Source organism: Arachis hypogaea, chromosome 13 (assembly GCF_003086295.3).
Source record: "Arachis hypogaea cultivar Tifrunner chromosome 13, arahy.Tifrunner.gnm2.J5K5, whole genome shotgun sequence".
NCBI lineage: Eukaryota > Viridiplantae > Streptophyta > Magnoliopsida > Fabales > Fabaceae > Arachis > Arachis hypogaea.
In genome coordinates, this window is record NC_092048.1 from 33,544,835 (window position 1) to 33,554,714 (window position 9,880).

General features: G+C 39.3%; 1 non-coding gene across 1 annotated transcript; it reads left to right on the top strand.

Moving 5' to 3' along the window:
• The first annotated feature begins 502 nt into the window (after window positions 1–502).
• Window positions 503–610, top strand: LOC112739177 (small nucleolar RNA R71). Its single transcript, XR_003170114.1, has one exon. It is a non-coding gene; the product is annotated as a small nucleolar RNA R71 (small nucleolar RNA).
• The last annotated feature ends 9,270 nt before the right edge of the window (window positions 611–9,880 follow it).

The following is a 9,880-nucleotide window of genomic DNA, read 5'->3' on the forward strand; positions in this document are numbered from 1 at the left end:
TGCTAAACCTGTTTCTTCCACCATTATTAAAGCCTTGTTGAGGCTTTTGATCCTTCCATGAGAAATTTGGATGATTTCTCCATGATGGATTATAGGTGTTTCCATAAGATTCACCCATATAATTTACCTCTGCTATTGCAGGGTTCTCAGGATCATAAGCTTCTTCTTCAGAAGATGCCTCTTGAGTACTGTTGGATGCAGCTTGCATTCCATTTAGACTCTGAGAAATCATATTGACTTGCTGAGTCAGTATTTTGTTCTGAACCAATATGGCATTCAGAGTATCAACTTCAAGAACTCCCTTCTTCATAGGCGTCCCATTACTTACAGGATTCCTCTCAGAAGTGTACATGAACTGGTTATTAGCAACCATGTCAATGAGTTCTTGAGCTTCTGCAGGCGTTTTCTTTAGGTGAATGGATCCACCTGCAGAAGTATCCAATGACATCTTTGATAACTCAGATAAACCATCATAGAATATATCCAGGATGGTCCATTCTGAAAGCATGTCAGAAGGACACTTTTTGGTCAACTGTTTGTATCTTTCCCAAGCTTCATAGAGGGATTCACCTTCTTTCTGTCTGAAGGTTTGAACATCCACTCTAAGCTTGCTCACCTTTTGAGGAGGAAAGAACTTGGCTAAGAAAGCCGTGACCAGCTTATCCCAAGAGTTCAGGCTATCTCTGGGTTGAGAGTCCAACCACACTCTAGCTCTGTCTCTTGCAGCAAAAGGGAAAAGCATGAGCCTATAGACTTCAGGATCTACTCCATTAGTCTTAACAGTATCACATATCTGCAAGAATTCAGTTAAGAACTGAAAAGGATCTTCAGATAGAAGTCCATGAAACTTGCAGTTATGCTGCATCAGAGAAACTAATTGAGGTTTCAGCTCAAAGTTGTTTGCTCCAATGGCAGGAATGGAGATGCTTCTTCCATGTAAATTGGAATTAGGTGCAGTAAAGTCACCAAGCATTCTCCTTGCATTATTGTTGGGTTCGGCTGCCATCTCCTTTACTTGTTCGAAATTTTCAATCAAGTTGTCTCTGGATTGTTGTAATTTAGCTTCTCTTAATTTCCTCTTCAGAGTCCTTTCAGGTTCTGGATCAGCTTCAACAAGAATGCATTTTTCTCTGTCCCTGCTCATAAGAAAGAGGAGAGAAAAAGAAAAGAAGAGGAATCCTCTATGTCACAGTAAAGAGGTTCCTTATTGTTAGTAGAAAAGAAGAAGAGAAAAATCTGAACTCAGAAGAGAGAGCGAGGGTTCGGATTTTTTGGTGGGTGAGGGAAAGATGTTAGTAGATGAATAAATAAATAGAATAAGATGAGAGAGGGAAAATTTCGAAAATAATTTTTGAAAAAGAGTTAGTGATTTTTGAAAATAGTTTTTGAAAAAGGTTAGTAGTTTTTTTCGAAAATAAAAATTAAAATAATAAAAAAGAAATTTTTGAAAAAGGGGGAGGATATTTTTGAAAATTAGAGAGAGAGAGAGTTAGTTAGGTAGTTTTGAAAAAGATGAGAAAAAAACAAAAAGTTAGTTAGTTAGTTGAAACAAATTTTGAAAAGATAAGAAGTTAGGAAGTTAGAAAAGATATTTTTGAAATCAAATTTTTGAAAAAGATAAGATAAGAAGATATTTTTGAAAAAATATGATAGAAATTAGTTTTGAAAAAGATTTGATTTTGAAAATCACAATTAATGACTTGATTCATAAGAAATCATGAGATATGATTCTAGAACTTAAAGTTTGAATCTTTCTTAACAAGCAAGTAACAAACTTGAAATTTTTGAATCAAAACATTAATTGTTATTGTTATTTTCAAAAATTATGTGATAAAAATAAGAAAAAGATTTTTGAAAAATATTTTTGGAATTTTCGAAAATAACTAAGAAATTTGAAAAAGATTTGATTTTTGAAAAAGATGAGATTTTCAAATTGAAAATTTGATTTGACTCATAAGAAACAACTTGATTTTTTTTAAAAATTTTTTTGAAAAAGTCAATCCAAATTTTCGAATTTGATGAGAGAAAAAGGGAAAGATATTTTTTTTGATTTTTGAATTTTTATGATGAGATAGAAAAACAAGAAAAATGATGCAATGCATGAAATTTTTAGATCAAAACAATGAATGCATGCAAGAATGCTATGAATGTCAAGATGAACACCAAGAACACTATGAAGATCATGATAAACATCAAGAACAAATTTTTGAAAAATTTTTAATACAAGGAAAACATGCAAGACACCAAACTTAGAATTCTTTAATGCTTAGACACTAATAATTCAAGAATGCATATGAAAAATAAGAAAAGACACAAAACATGCAAATGCAAAGATCAAACAAGAAGACTTACCAAGAACAACTTGAAGATCATGAAGAACACTATGAATGCATGAATTTTCAAAAAATGCAAGATGCACATGCAATTGACACCAAACTTATGACATGACTCAAGACTCAAACAAGAAACAGAAAAATATTTTTGATTTTTATGATTTTCTAATTTTTTTGGATTTTTTTTCGAAAATTAATTTGAAAAAGGAAAATAAGGATTCCAAAATTTTTAATATGAATTCCAGGAATCTTGCCATGTTAGTCTAAAGCTTCAGTCCAGGAATTAGACATGGCTCACTAGCCAGCCAAGCTTTCAATGAAAGCTCCAGTCCAAAACACTAGACATGGCCAATGGCCAGCCAAGCTTCAGCAGATATGGATACTTTTCAAGTATAGAGCAACTAAGTGTGTGAGAATCTCTTCTTTTGTGATGGTAAGTTGAAACCCCAGTCCAAAAGATTAGACATGGCTTACAGCCAGCCAGGATTCAATAAATCATCATGAAACACTAGAATTCATTCTTAAAAATTCTGAAGAAAAATATATTTTTGAAAACATTTTTTTTAAAGAAATTTTTTTTTCGAAAACAAAGGAGAAAATTTTGAAAACTTTTTGAAAAATTTTTGAAAATAAAACAAAAATAAAATTACCTAATCTGAGCAACAAGATGAACCGTCAGTTGTCCAAACTCGAACAATCCCCGGCAACGGCGCCAAAAACTTGGTGCGCAGAAATTGTGATTACACTTTGATTATGTAAAATTCATCGCTCTTTCTTTCCCTGGTAATGGCGCCAAAAACATGATGCCAATTCCATGGTTCACAACTTCGCACAACTAACCAGCAAGTGCACTGGGTCGTCCAAGTAATACCTTACGTGAGTAAGGGTCGAATCCCACGGAGATTGTTGGTATGAAGCAAGCTATGGTCACCTTGTAAATCTCAGTCAGGCGGATATAAAATAGTAATGGGGTTTTCGAATGATAATTAAATAAACATAGAATAAAGGATAGAAATACTTATGTAACTCATTGGTGAGAATTTCAGATAAGCGTATGGAGATGCATTCGTTCCTCTGAACCTCTGCTTTCCTGCTGTCTTCATCCAATCAGTCTTACTCCTTTCCATGGCTGGCTTTATACAAGGGCATCACCGTTGCCAGTGGCTACATCCCCTCCTCTCAGTGAAAATGGTCAACGCACCCTGTCACGGCACGGCTATTCATCTGTCGGTTCTCGATCATGCTGGAATAGGATTCACCCTCCTTTTGCGTCTGTCACTAACGCCCAGCACTCGCGAGTTTGAAGCTCGTCACAGTCATTCAATCATTGAATCCTACTCGGAATACCACAGACAAGGTTTAGACCTTCCGGATTCTCTTGAATGCCGCCATCATTCTAGCTTACACCACGAAGATTCTGATTAAGAGATCTAAGAGATACTCATTCAGTCGAAGGTAGAACGGAAGTGGTTGTCAGGCATGCGTTCATAGGGAATGATGATGATTGTCACGTTCATCACATTCAGGTTGAAGTTCGAATGAATATCTTAGAAGCGAAATAAGATGAATTGAATAGAAAACATTAGTACTTTGCATTAATCTTTGAGGAACAGCAGAGCTCTACACCTTAATCTATGGAGTGTAGAAACTCTACCGTTAAAAATACATAAGTGAAGGTCCAGGCATGGCCGAATGGCCAGCCCCTCTGATCTAAGAACCAGGCGTCCAAAGATGTCTAATACAATAGTAAAAGGTCCTATTTATAATAAACTAGTCACTAGGGTTTACAGAAATAAGTAATTGATGCATAAATCCACTTCCGGGGCCCACTTGGTGTGTGCTTGGGCTGATCTTGAGTGTTGCACGTGTAGAGGTCCTTCTTGGAGTTGAACACCAGCATTTGTGCCAGTTTGGGCGTTCAACTCTGGTTTTGGATCCTTTTCTGGCGCTGGACGCCAGATTTGGGCAGAGAGCTGGCGTTGAACGCCAGTTTACGTCGTCTATTCTTGGCCAAAGTATGAACTATTATATATTTCTGGAAAGCCCTGGATGTCTACTTTCCAACGCAAATGGAAGCGCGCCATTTCGAGTTCTATAGCTCCAGAAAATCCACTTTGAGTGCAGGGAGGTCAGAATCCAACAACATCAGCAGTCCTTCTTCAACCTCTGAATCTGATTTCTGCTCAAGTCCCTCAATTTCAGCTAGAAAATACCTGAAATCACAGAAAAACACACAAACTCATAGTAAAGTCCAGAAATGTGAATTTAACATAAAAACTAATGAAAACATCCCTAAAAGTAACTAGATCCTACTAAAAACAATACCAAAAAGCGTATAAATTATCCGCTCATCAGCCAACCTTACTGTTCCGAGGGTTACCTGAAACTGTAGGTCGATCTCGGACGAGATCTTCTGTGCTGGTCGGAGATGACGTGTCCGACTTGTTGGACTGGATGCGCTACTGATCCTTCGTCACCGGAGGGTGGTGGTACCTACAAGGGACTCCGATGCTTAAGTTAGCAAGGGTATTAAGCAGGTTTTTAGTAGAATCAGAGTATGAGTTATACCTGGGTACTCCAGTGTATTTATAATAGTGTGGAGTGACCTTCTTAGATAAGATAAGTTAGTTATTTTATCTTATCTTATCTTATCTTTGAGTGAGGTCAGCTTATCTTCAAGGGAACCGCCCTTCTCTCTGTAGGCTTGGGATGCCTTTGGATTTGGGTCGTATTCCTTAAGTTGGGCCCCTTTTTGGGCTTTCCTGTCGATTAGGCCGAGCTCTTTGAGTAGAGGTCGGATAGCCTGACCTGAAGAGGTCGGTCGCTTTGTTACTGAACATCCCGGATCGGATAGCTCGACCCAGGGTGTGAACAATGCCCCTGCTTGAGCTCGGTCTTCCTTTTTGAGATCGAGTCCTAGACTTCGATCCTTCTCTGGTGAGGCCAAACTCGAGCATTTGTCGACTTCTTTCTTTGTAGAGTTTTTGAATGTGGAACGTTTTCTTCTGAGAGCGCACGCTTTTATATCAGCGCTCTGTTCTTGGGAACGTGCAAGGGTTTAATACCTTCATTAATTAGTTTTAATTGCCCCGTTTCCCTTGGATTTTTATTTGAATTTTGCACACAGAAATGGTTTCTCTTCTTTCATTTTTCTTTGTAACTTCTCCCTTCACTCTCTCGCTTTCTTCTTTCGCCTAAATTTTGCCTTTCTTGCGTTGCGGCGTCATTCGGCGATTTTCTGGGCGATTCCGTCTTTCCATCTTCAATCTCCTTTGAAGCTTCTTCCTTCGTTCAGGTTGGTTTTTCTTTCTTTGTGCTTCTTTCGTTGTTTTTTCCTTCGGTTCTTGGTAAAGTTTTGGTTTTGCTTGAATTCATGTTTGGAAAGCTTGAATCTTTTTGCATTGTCGTGCTCGCTTGTCGCTGTGCTGCATGTTTTTCTGGTTTTTTATGAACCTGTTTTACTTTGCCCAGAAGGTTGCTCCTTTTGATGACTTTTGCTATGTTGATGATTTTATTGATGATCCTTTGTAGAAAGTAACGATTTTTTTTCTAGTGGCTTTTTTGTTTGGGGTGTTTATTTTCTGAAGAAGGTGGCGTCTTTGATGACTTCTTGTTGATACTTTCGTTGCTTGGTAATTCCGTCTGCGACTGTGATTTTGGGAGGTAGTTATTTTGATGACTTTATTTGATTTGTAGCTCGTGGCTTTCTTCTCAGAGTATTATCTTCCTATTAAGATGTGTAGAGATGTAGACTTGTAGGTTTCCCTGAGTCCTTGTTCCATAAGTTACCTCCAAAGGATGCCCCTGGATCTTTAGTGTGGGTCCTGGGGTTTCCTTTTGTTGCTTGTATTGCTCTGGTGTCATGCTTGTCCTAGCTGTTCTGATATGGTTTTTGACATTATCTGAGATGTTTGGGTTAGTAATCTATTTTCTTCTTTTCTTGCTGTAGGACTAGTTGACCTCATGTCTTCTCGCAAGAACATTGTTGAAATATCTTCTCAAGTCCCTGAGGGCATGGCTGATTGGGTGGATTCGATGGTTCTTTTATATGTTTCTTTGGTTGATTTTGAATTTTGTCAGCAGCTTAGGCAATTTCATAGGGTTTGTAATAGTGATAGTGAGGAAAAGAATTATGAGCTTGTACCCCCTACTTCTGAAGAGAGAGTTTGTTTCTCTACTCGAGTTGCTGGAGACTGTCCTTTTTTCTATGCATACGATTTCTTTTTTGGCCAGATGAGCATCACCATTCCTTTTACTCCTTTTGAGACCAATCTGTTGTGGTCTTGCAATGTAGCTCCATCCCAACTTCACCCCAATTCTTGGGGCTTTATAAAGATCTTTCAATTGTTGTGTCGTGAACTTGACGTCCCTGCCTCGCAATCCCTTTTCTTTTATTTGTTTGTCTTAACAAAACCTGGGGTAGTGAAGAGAAAGGCTGCCTGGGTTTCTTTCCGAGCTTCGCATGGGAAGAAAGTTTTTTCTATGTATGACGAGTCGTTTCGTGATTTTAAGAACTATTTCTTCAAGGTCCGAGCTGTTGAAGGAGCTCGGCCCTTTTTTCTGGATGAGAATGATGAGCCCACTTTTCCTTTAGAGTGGCAAAAGAACGTTGTTGTGTCGAGGTATTCATGGGAGATGTTGGACGAGGTCGAGCAGGCCTTTGTGACTGTGTTGGAGGAGAATTGGGGGGGAGCCTCCCTATCTTGATACCAAGAAATTCTTAGGGGACCCCTCACTTCTCCGAGCTGAGCTGGGTAGTGATCGATTTCCTTTCTTTGTTTGTTAATTTTATTTTCTGCAAGCTCTTTTCTGATTTGTAACTTGATTTCTCACTGTTATGTGTTGCTTGTAGATATGATTAAAAATAATGAATCTATGAAGGCCTTCAAGAGGGCCAGGAAGGCTACTGTAGCCCAAAACATCTCGGCCAAAGTGGCCGGAAAGGGGTCGTCCCAGGTTCAGTCGAAGCCATCCATGCCGAGTTCACCTGGGCCGAGGAGGGTGATCCCTACTCCACGGGTTCGTCTGGCTGACCCTCCACAAACTTCAGCTGCTGGTGCTGGCGCTCCTCCTCCGAAAAAGCAAAAAACATCTGAGCCTTTTAACCTTCATGCCCCTAATTTTGATGCCGTCGAGTTTGTCGACCAACAGATTGCCCCCTATGGAGGTCTTCCAATGGATGATGTGTCCATTCTTCATCACCTGGAGTTTATAACTAAAAGTAGTGTGAAGATGGCTCATATGGGTGCGGCTCTTTTTCGAACTGCTCAGGGTATCCCGGTTCATGCTACAAAATCTTTCATGCTGGAGGCTAAGGCGGAGTTTGATAGAATAAAATGTTTGAAGGGGGAGCTAGAGGTAAAGTTGGCGAAGGTGGAAAAAGAATTAGAGGGTGAAAAGGCTAGTTCTATGGCCTTGGTGGCTTCCGTGAAGTTGGCTGAAGACACCGCATTAAGGCACAAGGATAGCTACGTCACGTCCTATAGGGAAGTGATGCATCTTAGGGAGGAGTTGGAATTGGCCCGGGTTGATTATTCCGAGCTCCAGGGTCACCTTGTGGGCAGTGTGAATGCTGCTTATGAGAACTTGAAGGAGCAGGTTCGAGTTATTGCACCTGAGGCCAACCTTACTCTCTTTAGTCTGGACAATGTTGTAAAGGATGGCAAGATTATTCCTGACGACCCTGATGACGATGATGTTGAACTTGCCTTCGTGCCTGCTGCCAAAGTATCTGAGGTGCCGACTTCTTCAATTCCTTCAGTTGAGGCCAGTCATCCCGAGTCAGAACCTGATTGTCGAATCTTGAATCGGGATGATGGAACTGTGGATGCCGTACCTCTTCGGACTCGTCCTCCTTCGCCCCATGTTGATGCTGCTAAGGAGCCTTAGGATTCTTAGTGAATTTTCTAATTGCTTGTGTAGGTAGCCCGGCTTGTGAGCTTTTTAAACTCTTTATTTTGTAAATGATGTTTCTGACTTTCGCTGCACTCCTAGTTGCTTGTTTAGCGACCTTATTTTGAAAAACAAAGTAATTTCCAAGCCCTTGGGGTTAGTTTTGGTAACCTTTTGGGCTTGTTATTATCATAACTTGTGTTTTTTCGTAACATGTTCCTCTGCATTCGTCCAGGTACCTTTCTAGGTCTTTAGGAGTGTTGGAACTTTTCGTTCTCTGACCTCTTTGGGTTGGCTTGGTTCTTTGCTTGATGTTATTTCCAGTAATTTGTGTTGTTTGGACCTCGTTCGGGTTTTTGTCTGAATTTACTTCGTATAACGCTAAAGCTTTCGGGAGATCGATTTTGTCATGTCGGTTTGTCTGAGTTGTTAGTAATCAATAAATTTCTTTTTAAGACCCTATTTTTGAAAAATTTCACTGATTTAAATCAAAACTTTTGTGTTAAACTTGTTTGGAAGTTGTACTTGGAACATGGTTTAAAGCTAGAACACACAACCTGTGAGATGTGAGCCTAATGACATGGTTACAATATTTAACCATAAAATTTTATTCTTGTGTGTTTGCTTCTCTATGATTGTGATCTATATTTTGTTCCATCTTATATGTCCAATATTTAATGTGTTATATCCATGCATTTGATCTAGGCCATTATTTTATTAACTCACTTACCCCAAATAGCCTACCCTTCCGTTTACCTTCCATCCTATATGCACGTGACCTCATTAAAGAAAATCGTGCCTGGCGATTTCTGAGGCTCATGAGGCCCAATTTCAAGCTATTTCTGCATGGAAAAGACCCAAGGATGCTGGGGGAAAGGGGGGGGGGGATCAATCATTTTACACTAAGATACATTTTCTCTTTCTTGGACCTTGTTCAGGTCTCTTTCAGGGATTACTTTTATAACTTTTGTGTTTTGGGCCGACTTCGTCATGTCGGGCCCTCCTAAGTTATTTTTGTAATCCTCTTTCTTGGACCTTGTTTAGGTCTCTTTCAGGGATTACTTTTATAACTTTTATGTTTTGGGCCGACTTCATTATGTCGGGCCCTTCTAAGTTATTTTTGCAATCCTCTTTCTTGGACCTTGTTCAGGTCTCTTTCAGGGATTACTTTTATAACTTTTATGTTTTGGGCCGACTTCGTCATGTCGAGCCCTTCTAAGTTATTTTTGTAATCCTCTTTCTTTGACCTTGTTCAGGTCTCTTTCAGGGATTACTTTTATAACTTTTATGTTTTGGGCCGACTTCGTCATGTCGGGCCCTTCTAAGTTATTTTTGTAATCCTCTTTCTTGGACCTTGTTCAGGTGTCTTTCAGGGATAACTTTTATAACTTTTATGTTTTGGGCCGACTTCGTCATGTCGGGCCCTTCTAAGTTATTTTTGTAATCCTCTTTCTTGGACCTTGTTCAGGTCTCTTTCAGGGATTACTTTTATAACTTTTATGTTTTGGGCCGACTTCGTCATATCGGGCCCTTCTAAGTTAAAGTAATCCTCTTTTATAGGGTTGGCCATACCTCTTTCCAGGGTTTACTTATAACTTGGTTTGACTTGGTCCGACTTCTTAACGTTGGCCAGTCTTTAAGTTATTATTTAGCAA